At 41.9% G+C, this 16,404-nt stretch overlaps 1 long non-coding RNA gene across 1 annotated transcript in view; it reads left to right on the forward strand.

Moving 5' to 3' along the window:
- The window catches only part of LOC115804205 (uncharacterized), a 165,033-nt gene that overhangs the window by 136,376 nt on the left and 12,253 nt on the right, over positions 1 to 16,404 (forward strand). The window contains exons 3-4 of the long non-coding RNA XR_016393965.1: positions 14,630 to 14,728; positions 15,042 to 15,128. This is a non-coding gene — a long non-coding RNA (uncharacterized LOC115804205). The remainder of the gene's footprint in view (positions 1 to 14,629; positions 14,729 to 15,041; positions 15,129 to 16,404) is intronic.

The following is a 16,404-nucleotide window of genomic DNA, read 5'->3' on the forward strand; positions in this document are numbered from 1 at the left end:
TACAGGATCAAGGTCCTCGCTCTGCTAAACTCCTTTCCTTTGGGGTATGGTTCCTTGGACCCCCAGTCTGTGAGACTGGATAATGGAAGAAGCTGGGGCATGAGGATGTTGATGCCTCCTTGCCTGGTCACCCTGTTCCCCTCCTTTGGGGGACTGAGTCACAGCCTCTCGAAGAGACTAAGGTCTGGAGGGCCCCCACGCCTTCAGGTCCTCACAGGCCAAGCACTTCCATGTGGCATGTGGTTCTTGATGGGAAAAGCTATCTGTTGGGGATTATCGTGTTGTTATCTGCCAGACCCTAAACTTCAGTGCTCAGAAAAGCCAAAGCCCCACGTACTCTCACCCAGTCATAGCCGCTGGCCAAGAAGTGCTCACTCCCCCAGGCATGGATATCTGCAGACAGAAACCAAACCTCTCAACGGCCTCTGTGGCAGGTACTGCATAGACATCTCCCTCTGTGCAACAGGTTTTACAGATGAGGAAACGCGCTCCTAGAGATTAACTGGCGTGTCTGATGTCGTGCAGTTTCCTTCCTCTGATGCCTCACAACTTAACAAATCACACATACGTGATGCACTCCACTCTTGGGTTCATCCCCTGTGAACTCGACTTTAGGGTGGATGGTGGGATAGACTGTACAAAACAGGCACAAACACGCCTCTCCCTGTATGATAGCTCACGCACCGTGAGCTTGCTCTTCTCCCACCAGGAAGTGGAAGCGTGCTCTTCCCTCCTGGAATCTGGGCTTGGCCGGCCAGCTTGCTCTGGCTGGTGCGACATTAACAGATATGCCGCGAGACGAGGCTTGAAAAGGGCTTGTGCATCGGGACTTGCCTTCCCCGCCTGCTGGACACCTCCTTCTGCTCTGCCTCGTGCTGAGACGTGAGATGAACCACCAGGAGGGCTGGGATGCCGTCTTAGACCCCCAGCTCCCAGCTGACCCTCCCACTGACTGTAGTTGCGTGATTCCGGGAGAGACTGCTCAGCTGAAGCCTACTTAATTATGCGTAGATTTGTGAGCTAATAAATAATTCAGATGGCTTGTTATACAGCAGCAGATAACTGATACGGAAGGCAAAGGAACAGCAAATGCACACCCACACACCCTCACACCCACACCCACGTTCACATGGCAGGTAATCCCATGCTGAACTAGTGCTATTTTGCACTGCACCAGGCGGAGGACGCTCCCTGCTAAACCTGCAGAGAGAGCCCGCCTGGACCGCTGGGCCTGCATTCCTGTCTTTCTCTCTCTTCCTACTACTTCCTATTATATTCTTATTTCAGGCTCTGTGTTGGGTGGGGTTGGCGGTGGCGTGGAACTCTACGCCTGGGACTCTCTCCCCTCTACAGGATAATGAAGTACTAGTTCTCGGGTTCATGCTTCTGCTTTGCAAATTCTAAAACTGCAGATGTTTCAAGAACGCACAGTTTTTCCTCCTTTCCTTCTTTCTGTTGAGCTCAGAGTTCAGTGTCTCCTGCTTTTGCTCTGTGTGTGTGTGTGTGTGTGTGTGTGTGTGTGTGTGTTTGGGGGGAGAATGGGGATGGGAGGAAGCGTCCTCTGACCCCTCTGTGAGTGGAGGGTGGGGTTGATGAGAAAATGTTGAGAAGTGTCCACTCCAGGGTAGGGTTGGTTTGTATATGAGTATGAGGATTAATTTCCTTCCAGATACTAATTCTGCCTTCCTCTCATCTAGTTTACCTGAGAAATTACAAGAGAAATTTGTATTTCTCTTTGGAACATAATGTAGGCCTTGTTTCTTATGACCTAAAAATCCTGTCTGTTCAAACTTTCCATCCAGTGAAAAACAGTACCATTTATATGAGGTATAAATGTCCTTTCCCTCCCCAGACTAAGTTTCTCATCATTATTGTATTATGTTTAGGCACTCATGGAGTGCATTGTAATTTAAAATAAAAGTATCTCAGATCGTCACTCAGTTTTTCATACTATGTCGTTAAAAAAAAAGAATGTCAGCAAGATTTGGTTCGATATTTTCGTTGAAACCATCCAGCAAACATCTAGAGCAGGAGATGGCAAACTTTCTGTAAGGGTAAGGTAGTAAATATTTCAGGCTTTGCTTTCATGTGGTTTTGGTCAGAGCTACTCAACTCTGCTCTTGTAGCACCGAGGCAACTCTGAGGCAACAGTAAATGAATATGCATGGCTCTGTGCCAGTAAAGCTCTATTTTAAAAAGCTGGTGCAGGCTAGATTTGGCCCGGTAGGTCATAGTTAGTCAACCCCTGCTCCAGGACTTGGGCTTTCTGAGCTGTAGGCACACAGTCCGTGGGGTTATACATCAACCTTCCCAAGAGGACTTCGCTTATACGCACTGGGACGCTGGTGTTGGACCTTCGGTAGTATCTAATCTCATCCTTTTATTTTATAGGTGGAGCGATAGGGGCTCAAAAAAGTGAAGCAAGATCACCCAGAATTAGGAAACAGAACCCATCCTCCCGACTCTTAGCCAAGAGTACACCAGTTGCTAGGTATCCTCCTTTGAAAACTTCCAGCAAGTTTCTAAGAGCCTTTAACAGTAAGAACAGCTAACATCTGTATGTCATTTTATGATTTACTACAGTAGGACACGGTATCCTATCTTGTACGTGAACAGACTGATCTCATTGACTTAAGTGACTTGCTCATGATTGCAGAGTCAGTAAGTGATAGACCCAGACACAAGCTTGTGCCTTTGGACCCTAAGACTGGTGCTCTTTTTAGCTACATCAAGCATGATTGCCCCGTAGACTCAGTTCTGCAGGGAATGCTCCACTTGCGTCTGTCTGGCAGGGTGCAGAACCAGTGAACTAGGGAGAAGGTGGTACCTTCCCGTTTAATTGGGAGCTTTGGTCCTGAACGTTCTCCTGAGTAGAGCAGTGGAGGGGATCCTTCTTCGCTCCTGCCTTTGACGATTTGATCCCGAAGTCTGCGGCTGGCTGGTGTGAGATCTTACAGTGATCCCAGCGCTTGAAGTTCAGGATCTCCAGCATGTCCTGGCACTGCCCCAAGACATGCAAGAATCTGGAATCCACATCAACTTTTGCTGCATAGGTTCTCAGAGATTAGAGAATGCAAGGCACTTGCTGAATAGTGGTCATTAAATACAGAAGGATTCAGGCACATACGCTTAGCCCTACAAATGCTTTCTGCAGCCTGTCTTTTTTTCCTGGGGCGAGGAAGTGGTGAGTTTGTGCATCCTGGAGGCCAGGTACACCTGGGACAGTACAGGGTGCCCAGAGACAAGGCACTACCCGGTATCTGTCAGTCCCTTCTAACCTCTCTGTGACAACCTGCCAGGGCTGTGGTGCCTGGCAGCCTCCTCCCCATCGCATTCCTGAACACCGCTGAACCCAGCCCAGCTAAGCCCAGCCTGCCAAGCAACCCGGCACACAGAGCGCGGTGAACTGCCTGGAAGAATGCAGGGACTGAGGCCAAGGCCTGCTTGGGTTTATTATCATTTATTGTGGTGTATTTATTTAATTATATTTGCAATTTCTTCTTTATTTTCCTTCCTTGCTCTTGGATGGCTTATGACAAGACTTTCTGGCATCACATCTAATTATACTACTTTAAAATTCTCCCTTCACTTTCAATCTACTGGCGAATATTTTTCAACAAACTTGATGGGATTAAAACTAAATTGGCCAGATGGCTTCTTTGCACCTAATTTAGCACAGTCCAATGGTGCCAGATTTCCAGGGCACAGGGACCCGCTATCCCCTCACTCACTTCCTTGAGCTGCTCAACTGTTCTGCCTTTTATATTTATCAAATCTGGAAGTGGATTTAAGGAAATGCACAGATGTTCCTGAGCTAAGAGGAGCCCTGAGGCTTTAGGGTTTGGCAGAGAATTTCAGTAACGTGCTGGGAGGGGCCCTAAGTGGCATGAAAGCTCATCCTTTCATCGTCCGGTTCTGCTCCCTAGAGCCCAGCTAATAAGGGGGGTAAATGGACTAGAACTGTGAGGCTGGACCTGGGTTTCATTTTCTGTCCCTATATGTTCATTGTCTAAATTGGTTAGAGGGTATGAGAATTTTCTGGTTAACGCTTAGATTTGTCCATCTATCCAATATCTCCTAAGTTCCTCTAACATGCCAGACACTGATCTAGAAGCTAGGATATCATTGTAAGACCGACAGTTTTGCTCTATCAGAACCTGTGGTTTATTTAGGGGAAAATATTAAATAAAGGTGGTCCAGGTGTTGGTAGAACCCTCCTTTTTTTTCTTGGATCGGGAATCTTTCATAACCCACAAGGAAATTAGGAGTTTTGGACTTATCCATCTTTCTTCTCCATAGGTGTAGGTTCTTCCTTGGATCTTCAATCTCCAATAGCATTCACTAGATGAACACAGGGGTTCACTGACTCTTTGTTTCTCAGGCTCCAGCCCGTGAATGAGGATGCAAGGGGATCCAGTATTGACCAGAGAAATTTGCTGACCTGCCAGTTCCCTCTTTAACTGTAACGTTAGGTAAAGATATTACTCTAAGGTAAACATAAGCTTTGAACATCAAGCAACAAAAGACAGTGATCATGAAGAAGTAGGAAGCATATGAGGGGAGTCCTACAATTGCCCCAGCTTACTGTCTGGAAAATGTTTTCAGGTCATGATACAGATGAGAGGAAGCCAGGCAGGACAGTTTCTTTCCTAAGTTGAGAAGATGGAGCTTGGAGTGCAGGAAAGCCAAGACAGCTAGGATTATCAGGGAAGATCACCAGAGAGGAGAGACCTGCACAGAGAGGGTGTCCCCTTCAAGTGTTCAGCTGAGTACTGATCAGGCCATGCACATGAGAAAATTATCCAAAGTTGGGGGAAGAATCACCTTGAAAGGATTAGGGAAAAACGATAACTGAACATCACATAGGGTTAGAGTATTGCCTGTTTCCCAAATCCACGGTAGAAAATCTTATAATTTAAGGGGCATCAGGAAGAGTTTTAAGAGGAGTCTTCCTCAACAGTGGGGAAGATTACTCCTACACTAAATGCAGCTCTGTTTTCCACCTAACAAAGTTTGAACCAAGTTCTGAAAGGGTCAAATGTTTTCAAGTAACTTAGCCATATTCTAAAATCCAAACTTGGAATATCTATAAGGATACAAAAATATCTAGCACATGACAAGGTAAAATCACAATGTCTGGCATCCATTAGAAGATTACTAGATGCGCAAAGAAACAGGAAAATGAAACCCATAATGAGAAAAAAAATCAATCAACCAAAACTGACACAGAAGTGGCACAGATGATAGAATTAATAGGAAAGGACATCAGAACAGTAATTGTGACTGTATTCTGCATACTCAAAAAGGTGGAGAAAGGATAAAACACATTAAGTAGACACAGAAAAAATATTAAAAAAGACACAAAAACTTCTAGAAGTGAAGGCTGCTGTGTCTGAGATTTAAAAATACACTAGGTGGGATCAATGACAGATTAAATATTGTGGAAGAAAAAATTAGAAACTTAAGGACATAATAATAGAGACTCTATAAAATAAAACACAGAAAAGTGCTGAAGAAAAAAAAATAGACCATTAATGAGCTGTGGGGTGACTCAAATGGCCAAACAGCTGCATAATGGAGTCCCTCAAAAAGAGGGCACGTGGTAAAAAAATTGAATAAATAACGACAAAATTTTGTTCAAATTAATGGAAATAATAAATCCACAGATTCAAGAAGTTAAATACAAAGAAAACTACATGAAAACACGTAATCAGTTTGTTTAAAACCAGTTATAAAAACACTTTAAAGCAACCAGAGGAAAAGGACACATTGTATATAATGTGGAACAAATGGAAAACAAATAAATTTAAGTTCAATCATATAAATGTCAATGGTCTAAATACTTTAATTGAAAGGCAGAGAATATCAGCTTGAAACATAAGACACACTTTATGCTTCTTAGAAGAAAGCCAATTTAAGTGTAAGGACACAAACATATTGCAAGTGAGGGATGGGAAAAGATATACTATGATAATACTAATGACAGGACAGCTGGATTGCTACATTATGATCAGATTAACAAGGATTTCAGAGTAAAGAATATTACTGGGATACATTGGGTCATGTCATAATAATAAAAAGGTCAGTTCAAGAGGACATTATAAATCTAAATGTTTACGCACCTAATAACAGAGCTTCAAAATACATGAAGTATACACTGATAGGTAGGACTGCTAGATGAAATACACAAATCTAACATTATAGTCAGAAATTTCAACATCCTTCTGTCAATAATTGACAGAACAAGTAGGCAGAATGACTAATTATAAAGAAGACTTGGAAAACACTATCAACCTACTTGACCTTAAAATTTACATTTATAGAACACTTCATCTAATAAAGCAGAATACACTTCTCTTCAAATGCACATAGAATATTGACCAAGATATGCCATATTCTGGGCCATAAAACAGTCTCAATATATTTTAAAGGATTCAATTCATGCAAAGTAGTTCTCTGAGTATAATTGAATTAAATTGGAAATCAGTAACAGAAAAATTTCTGGAAAATTCCTAAATATTTGGAAACAAAATAACATACATCTAAGTAAGCAATGGGTCAAAATGGAAATAAAAATGAAAATTAAAAATTAATTTAAACTGAATAAAAATAAAAACACAAAACATCAAAACTTGTGGGATGCAGTTAAGGCAGTACATTGAGGGGTGTTTATAGCAATAAACACCTATATTGGAAAAGAAGAAAGGCTTTGAATCACTGATGTCAGCTTTCACCCTGAGAAATTAGAAAAAGAAGAGCAACTTAAACCCAGAAGAAAAGGAATAATAAAGATCAGAGTTGAAATGAATGAAATAGAAAACAGAAAACTATAGAACAAAAAACCCCCCAAAGTTGTTTCTTTGAAATGATCAATAAAATCGATGAAACTCTAGCCAGACTTACTAGTGAATAAAAAAAGGAGAATATGCGAATTACCAATATCAGGAATGAGAGAGCTGATAGCACACTGGGTCCTACAGATGTTAGAAGAATAGGACAATAGTATGAACAGCTTCATGTCAACAAATTAGACAACTCAGATGAAATGGACAATTTCCTTGAAAAATATAAATTACCAAAACTCATTCAAGAAAAATAACTTGAATAGCCCTATATCCATTTTAAAATTGAATTTGTAATTAAAAACCTTCCACAAAGTACACTACAGGTCCTGAAGTCTTCTTGGGTGACATCTACCAAACATTTAAAGAAAAATACCAATTATAGACAAACTACTTTAGAAAACTGAAGAGGAGGGAGCACTTCATAACTACTATTATGAGGTCAGTATTAGTCTGATATCAAAACTAGGTAAAAAACATTACAAGAAAAAATTATGGACAAACATACATCATGAACTTAGAGGCAAAAATGCTTAATAAAATGTTAGCAAATTCAATCTAACAATAAAGCAAAAAGAAGAATGCCCCAAGACCAAGTTGATTTTATCCTAGGAATGAGAAAGTTTGATTTAACGTTAGAAAATCCATGTTATTAATCCATTTAAAAAGGAAAAATATATGAGTTTTTCCATAGATGCAGAAAAATATTTGACAAAATTTAATATACATTCATGATAAAAACTCTCAGCAAAGTGGGATTAGAAGAGAACTTTCTCAATCTGATAAAGGCAATCTACAAGTCTCTTCGGTTAACATTATTCTTAATGTTGAAAGACTCAGTGTTTTCCCTCAAGATCAGGAGCAAGATAAGGATGTCCTTTTCAACCACTTCTATTCAGCATTATATTATAGGTTCTAGCTAGTACAATTAGGCAAGAAAAAAATGAAAGTCACCCAGATTGGAAAGGAAGAAGTAAATTGTCTTTATTTATAGAACACATGCTTGTCTATGTAGAAAATCCCATGCAATCTACAAAAAAGCTACTAGAACTAATAAGGGAACTTTGTAAGGTTGCAGGGTATAAGATCAGTGTTTAAAAATCAATTATATTTCTATATGCTAGCAACAATCAAAATTAAAATGAAAATACCATTTACAATTGAATCACAAAATAGAAATGCCTAGGGATACATTGAACAAAAGATGTGCATGATGTTTACACTGAAATTACAAAGCAAAGCTGAGACAGAATTAAAGAGGAATTAAGTGAAAGCTATATTTTGTTTATGGATCGGAAGACCAAGCATTGTGAAAATGTCAGTTCTCCCCAAATTGATGTACGGATTCAATGCAATCCCAATCAAAATCCCAGAAGGCTTTTTGTGTAGAAAGTTTCAAACTGATTTACAAATTCACTCGGAAAAGCTTTTAAGTTTAATTAGGTCCCATTTGAAAAAAAAATTTCACTTGGACATATAAAGGATCTAGAATAGTAAAAATAAATCTTAAAAAGAATAAATTTGAATTAATCCTTGAACACACTTTGAGACTTATTATAAAGTTAACAATGCGGCATTGAACTCAAGGGATGCAAATAGATCATGGAATGTAATAGAGTCCAGAAATAGATCCATACATGTATGACATATACAGTCAATAGATTTTAAATTTTATTTATTAACAGACTTTATTTTTAGAGATTTTTAGAGACGTTTTAGGTTCACAGAAAAATTAAGCAGAAACTACAGAGAACTCTTGTATATCCTCATACTACCTTCCCACTCCCAGTTTCCCCTATTATTAACATTTTGCATCAGTGTAGTTAATATGTTATAATTGATTATAACAATATTGATTAAAATAATACTGATACATTATTATTAACCAAAGTCCATAGTTTACATTAGGGTTTACTCTTTGTGTTGCACGTTCTATGGGTTTTGACAAATGCAAAATGTCATATATCCACAATTACAGTATCATACAGAGAAGTTTAACTGCTCTAAACATCCCTCGTGCTCCACTATTCATCCCTCCCCACGATCTTTTTATTGTCTCCATAGTTTTACCTTTTCCAGAATGCCATATAATTTGAATCACACAAGTATATAGCCTTGTCAGATTGGCTTCTTTCATAACAAATTTGCATTTAAGTTCCTCTATGTCTTTTCCCGGCTTGATAGCTCATCTCTTTTTAGTGCTGCATAACATTGCATTGTACGATGTGCCACGGGTTGTTTCTCCATTCACTTACTGAAGGACACCTGGGTTGCTGGAAATTATGGATAAAGCTGCTACAAACATTTGTGTGCAGATTTTTGTGTCAATCTGTTTCCAGCTCCTTTGGGCAAATACCAAGGCGTGTGGCTGCTGGATTGCATGGTCAGAGTGTGTTTAGCTTTGTAAGAAATTGCCAAACCATCTTCCAAAGTGACTCTACCATTATTGGCATCCCCACCAGCAATGAATGGGAGTTCCTGTTGCTCCAGATCCCTTGCCAGCATTTGGTGTTGTCAGTGTTTTGGATATTTGCTGTTTTAATAGGTGGTGGTGGTATCTCATTGCATTTCTCTAATGACATAGGATGCGGAATACCTTTTCATATGCTTGCTTGCCATCTGTATATCTTCTTTGCTGCGGTGTCTGTCCAGATTTTTTGCTCATTTTTAATTTGGCCTATTCTCTTATTGTTGAGCTTTGAAAGTTGAGTTTTAAGAGTTCTTTGTATGTTTTGAATACTAGTCAATTAGCAGTTATGTGGTTTGCAAGCCGTTTCTCCCAGTCCGTCTTGTCTTTTCATTTTCTTCACAGAGTCTTTTGCAGAGCAAAGTTGAAAATTTTAATGAAGTCCGCAGTTCTATTAGCGGCAGTCCCTTTATTACGCAGGAGCCCTAATGAGACGGTGGTAATGTGTGGGTGAAGGGGGGAGGGGAAGCATTCTGTGATCACCTGACTATGTCTCAGTCATAATCATGTGACCGTGAGCCTGTACCTCTGGGCAATGACCTTCACGACTGCTTCTCAGCTTCTCCCTGTGCCCTCTCAGGCAGGACTGGAAAGCTAGAGGAGGCTGGAGTTCGGTTTTCCCGTCACCACGTTGACAGCCAGAGGGGCTGGTGTTGGGCATACTGCTTCTCCCAGCTCAGTCAGGCTCTGGTGGAATAGTCTCCCGTGAAGGCAGACCTTTGTTAAGGAGAGAGAGAGAACTCTGGGCATGTTACAAGATGATTACTGCTCTCCAGTTGAAAGTGTGAGGAGATTTTTCTCTGATCTCTGCCCTGAGAACTTCATGGGGTTCCTGGAGGGTAAACTGATGAAGGTGTAGGGGGCTTGCCTAAGACTGGGCTCCCAGGAGCTTTTAATCGCTCAAGCCAGACCACAGCTCCGTCCGCAGAAATTAGTTAGTTATCCCTTAAGTGTTCCTACTGGGCTCCAGCTAGGGTGTTTGCTCCTGTAAGTTCTGTTTCTCTGTATGCACCTGTCACTGCGATTTGCCTTTTTTTTTTGGCGGTACGCGGGCCTCTCACTGCTGTGGCCTCTCCCATTGCGGAGCACAGGTTCCGGACGCGCAGGCTCAGCGGCCATGGCTCACAGGCCCAGCCGCTCTGCGGCATGTGGGATCCTCCCGGACCGGGGCACGAACCCGCGTCCCCTGCATCGGCAGGTGGACTCTCAACCACTGCGCCACCAGGGAAGCCCTGCGATTTGTCCTTTGACCTCAATTCTCTGACAGATCTAAGAGGAGCAGTTGGTTTTTAGTTTGTTAGCATTTTTTCTTGTTGTGAAGTTGGGATTGATGACTTCCAAGCCCCTAACATGTGTGACTGGAAACCGGAAGTTGTCCCTCGATTTTTGACAAAGGTACAAAGGCAATATTGACAAATAGTAATGGAACAATGGGATATCCGTATATTTAAAAGAAGAACTCTGATCCATTCTCTGCTCTATATGCAAAAATTAACTCAGAATGCATCATAGAACTTGAACGTAAAACTTAAAACTATGAAACATCTAGGAAAAAACTAAGGAGAAAAATCTTCTTAAACTTGGGACAGGCAAAGATTTCTTAGACACAACATCAAAAGCATGATCCATGAAAGGAAAATTGTTAAAATAGACTTCACCAAAATTAAGTATTTCTGATCTAAAGACACCACTAAGACAGGCAAGCCACAAGGAAAAAGTATTCGCAAAGCACATATCTATTAAAGGACTAGTACCCAGAATATATAAAATCTCTTTATTAAGAAAATAAACAACCTAATTAAAAAATAGGCAAAAGATTTGAGCATGTGCTTCACCAAAGAAGATATATAGCTGCAGAAAAGCACGTGGAAAGATGTTCAGCGTTGTTTGTTATTAGCGAAATGAAAGCACAAATTAAAACTGCAATGAAATACAACTACAGCCCTATTAGAATGTCTAAAATTTAAGAGCTTGACCATACCAAGTGCAGACGAGGATATGGAAGGCCTGTATCTTTCATACACTGTTGGTGGGAATGTAAAACATGCATTCCCTATGGAATGTTTGACAGTTTCTTTAAAAGTGACACAAGGGCTTCCCTGGTGGCGCAGTGGTTGAGAGTCCACCTGCCGATGCAGGGGACACGGGTTCGTGCCCTGGTCCGGGAAGATCCCACATGCCGCGGAGCGGCTGGGCCCGTGAGCCATGGCCGCTGAGCCTGTGCATCCGGAGCCTGTGCTCCGCAATGGGATTGGCCACAACAGTGAGAGGCCCGCGCACCGCAAAAAAAAAAAAAAAAAAAAAAAAGTGACACAGGTACCATAGGACTCAGCCGTTATCATCCTAGTATTCATTTAAGAGAATTAAAAGCAAAGGCTTTTACTGAATGTTCATAGCAACTTTGTTTGTAGTAGCCTAAAACTGGGAACAACTCAAATGTCCATTAACAGGTGAGTGGATAAGTTGTGGTATATTCGTACAATGGACTACAGTCATCAATAAGGAGGTAATGAAGTATTGATACACCTGCAACAACATGTCAGAATCCCAAAATAGTTATCCTGAGTGGAAGAAGCCAGACATAAAAGAGTATATAGTGTAGGTTTCCATTTATATAAAGGTCTAGAATATATAAACTAATTTATAGTGACAGAAGGCAGATCAGTGGTTGTCTGGGGATGGAATGTCAGGGTGGGGCTGAGGAAACTTTTGAAGTGATTATATATCCATTTATATATCCATAGACTATATAAGCATATGTCCATATAATATATATTACATATATTTATACACATACACACATACATATGTGTGTGTATATATATATCATTAGCTTGATTATGGTTTGGTTTCATGGGTGTATATATATGTAGAAATTATCAAATTTTTACATTTTAAATCATGCAGTTTATTATGTGTCGATTACCCAAAAAAAGCTTTCAAAAAAAACCCCCAAATAACTAAGTGTTGGTGGGAAACCCTTCCCAGATTAGGGAACAGTATTGTGAAGTCCCTGATACAGGAAACAGCTGTGAACAAAGAGGACCACTGACTCTTCTAGTGAAAGGGACCGGTGAGGTCATCTCATCCATCTCCCTGTCCCCATGAAGATAACAAGGGAAAGCTTTCCAAAGACAGGATTCCGTACTACTTTTAAGATATTTTGTTTTTAAAATTACTGAATTTTGATCATGTTTGTATCGGGCCACATGGTATTCAACAGTATAGCAAAATCCTTCTCGCACAGAGCTCACTTTGCATGGGAGACAGACAAGATGATGGAGTTTATAAACAGTATGTGATACAGAATGGCACAGACGGGTGCTGTGAAGCAGAGAGAAGCGGGGGTGGGGGGGCTAGTAGTTTGTGGAAGGCCTCCCAGGAAAACAGCAAATGCTGTGCAAATTTGTGTCCCATCCCCGGAGGGAGATTGCAGAGCCTCTGGTCATTAGCATTCTGATTGGGAGAAATTCCCCTGTCTAACAAGAATCCCTTCATTATAATTAACATTATTTCTTGTTTTCTCCTAGAAGAGACACAACTAGCATATCAGTAGGTTATGAAATATCACCTTGCCTACATTGGAGGCATGAAAAATTCATCTGTACATTTAACCTTTTATATAGTCTCTGCCCTCAAGTTGAGATAACTGTAGCTTCACATGCAATTTTAAAGAGCAATACAGAGAGATCCCGGGTACTCTGCCCGGTTTCCCCAATGGTAACATTTTGCAAGGCTAAAGTACAATATCACGGTCCGTATATTGATGTTGGTAAAATCCACCAATCTTATTTAGATTTCCCCAGTTTTACACATACTCATTTGTGTGTGTGTGTGTTTAGTTCTATGCAATTTTATCACATATGTCGGTTCTTGTGTCCACTCTCACAGTCCTGATATAAAACAGCTGCTCATCACAAGGATTCTTTGTTTCCCCCTTTAGAGGGAAACACCACTTTCCTCCCACTGCCCAGCCCCTACTGTCTCTAACCTATAGTAATCGCTAATCTCTTCTCCATCTCTGTAATTTTGTCATTTCAAGAAGGTTATATAAATGGAATCATACCATACATAATTTAGGGGGATTGCCTTTTCTTTACTCAACATAATTCTCTTGAGATTCATCCACACTTTATTGTATAAAAATAGCTCATTCCTTTTTCTTGTTGAGTAGTATTCCTCAGTATGCATGTACCATCATTTGTTTAACCTTTCACCCGCTGAAGGACTTCTGGGCCGTTTTCAGTTGTGGGCTGTTACAAGTAAAGCGGCCATGATCATTCATGTGCAGGTTTTTGTGTTTATATGCGTTTTCATTTTTATGGGATAAATGCCCACAGGTACAATTGCTGGGCTGTATGGTGTTGCATGTTCAGTTACATAAGGAGCTGCCAAACTGTTTTCCTGAATGGCTGCCACATTTTATATTTCCACCAGCAGTGAACGGAGAGGTAATTCTGTTTCTCTTCCTCTTCACAAGGATTTGATATCGTCACTGTTTTTTGTTTTGGCCATTCTGATGGGTATCTGGTGATATCTCATTGTGGCTTTAATTTATATTAGTGTGTGACTGTGAGCAAGATTTAATTACAGAAAGGAAAAAAAGAGAGGAGTAACAGGTGTTCAATAAGAAATCTTTTGGTCACTCTGTTCACCCAAGTTGAGGAAGGACCTCACAAAGTCCTCCAGGGATAGATTGAAAGAATGTCCAACTTGCAATCTCAGTTCAAAGATAAGCTTTGGACAGCATTGTCCAAAGTGTATTCTCCAGAACTCTTGTTCTCAGAGATGCTTATAGATGTTATGGGAAATAGGTGAAAGCCAGTAAAACTGGCTTTATGAGAAGTTAGAATATGAATAATCATGTGAAAGTTGTAGGAGCATCTACTATGCAAACGAATAGGTATATTCAAGCCATGAAATCCCTCTCTTTTGAGGAATACACTTTGGTGATGCTGACCTAGGGAAAAGCTTATGCTCTGCAAATGTAATATAAAACCGAGATTGGAAATCAGTCGGCTGTCAGGGAGCAGTTAAGCAGGGTTCTCTGCTCAGGATAATAATGGTAAAAATGCATACCTTTGTATATTATTTCTTAACTTTATTAAACAGCTCCAAGAGCAGGGGTCTGGGCTGTGGTGTGCCAGCAACCAGGGTCAGGCCTGGGAACCCCTCCCTCTGATGTGAGAGGGGGTGTCTTGGGGAGAAGCCAAGTGAGAAAGCATGGTGGGCTGCCCAGGAGAAGGCTCTGGGCAGAGAGGAAGAAACTGGGTGTGCACCAGCGGGAGGAAGCTACATTTTTCAATAACATTTTTCACAGATGCTGTCACCTTTCTACTGTTCGACTTCAAAATTGCAACTGTTCTACATCAGTAAGAACAAAGGTGGGAGGAAAAGCCTGGAGAAAATCCCTTGGCCGGTGAGTGCGGGGGTCACATCTCTCTATAGGGTTGAGAGCCAGAAGCCTAGGCAGGGGGAGAGCCATTAAAGGTGGCCATGTATGAACACGTCCCCTGCTCACCTTGGACCCATTTAAGAGACTGTGTGTGCTCCTGGGTTGACTCAGACCTAAGGCCCTGATTGTCTCATTTCTCAAGTGGGAAGCAGTCTCAGGACCATTTCTTTGGCTTCTACCCTCTCGGGAGAGCAGGCGCTATGGAGTGATTGGATATTGCAGGGGTCTGACATTTCTTTCACTACAGACTCTTAACACCGCATCCTGTAATGTCTAGGCTGTTGGATAGCTGTGCCGGGGCCCAAGAACTCTACCTCGTGGCATCTGAGCAGGCAGGTTTGGTCCAGAGGGTATGCTGCTGCTGGTGAGTCCTCAAAACATAATGTTTTCTCTGGTATCGCATGGTGGTTTCGGAATGGGGGCCGGAAGATGGTTGAGGTGTTACACAGACCAAATGGCTTACTTTGTGTTCAGAATGAGTTGGACATCTTTAGAAAGCTGTTCTCTACTTGCCGTCTTTCTAGAGACAAAGTTGTAGGTGCCTCTGAGCAGAGACTTCCTAAAGATTCATTCTGCACAGAACTGGTTCCAGAGCTAAGGGACCACAGGAAGAGGAGGTGGTAAAGAAGGAGGACTATTCTGAGGTCTGAATAAGCTTGGAGGAGGCCAACTTCTTTCCCAGTTTCTTCATTACAGAGAGCACTGGGGCTTCTGCAGGGAGGAACAGTGGACGAGGGTTACCATGGGGTTGTGCGGTCACAGCCATCTGTGGACCAAGGGGAAGCATAGGTGGTGGGAGCCTCTCCCAGCCCTTCCCTTACAGCTTGAAGCAGACTGTTGCCCCCATATTGGGATTCCAATGCCTAGTTTATTTTCTGGAGCCCCCTGGGACTGGGTGGGGAGTCAGGACTGCTGACCCAGGCCTTGGTCTGTGGCTTCTGTCAGTTTTAGTACGTTACTATAGAGTCAGAGGCCAATGATCCTGAACCCCTCTGGGATGCAGAAAATTCTTAGAACACAGACAGGACCCAGCAGGTTCCTGGCAGTTGGATGTAACATCTTTCGAAGAGTGGCCTTGCCCCGCTGTGGAATAGGCACCAATACCCAGCCTAGAACCCTTTGCTTCTTCAGGCACCAGTGGGTAGTGGGTGAGGGTGCCTCCATATGGGGTCCCTTTTCTCCCTGGCCTGGAGGGCTGGGGGCCATGCAGGTGGTCAGCAGGAGACTGATGGAGCAGTGTGGTCCAGGGGCTTGGGCCACTTCATGGTGCAGGGCCTCTAGGAGCCTTCTCAGAACTGTATCTGATTTTTCCCCGAGACCCTGGCTGAGGATCCAGAGCTCTGGGCTTAATGAGCCCCCAGTCCATTCTCTGACACAACCGGTGAGTGACTTTTCTGGCTACCTTCTTCCTGGCTGCCAGGAGCTCTGGTAGACGTTTTGCAACACCTTGCCAATCAGAAGAAAGGAACTGCCCACATTTCTGCATTCTCTGCCATAAATGGGAAAAAATGTGACAGAATTTGAGTTGCTTTTCTCCCCCGTGGGATAGAGTATTTTACGTTTGATTATTTTCACCCTGCTTCAGTCCACAAGGCATATGAGGTAGCTTACACAAATGCATCTAAAGGAATGAAAATAAA

This window comes from Delphinapterus leucas, chromosome 7 (genome assembly GCF_059928025.1).
Source record: "Delphinapterus leucas isolate spDelLeu-1000000601 "Yukka" chromosome 7, BTC_Dleu_Yukka2, whole genome shotgun sequence".
NCBI lineage: Eukaryota > Metazoa > Chordata > Mammalia > Artiodactyla > Monodontidae > Delphinapterus > Delphinapterus leucas.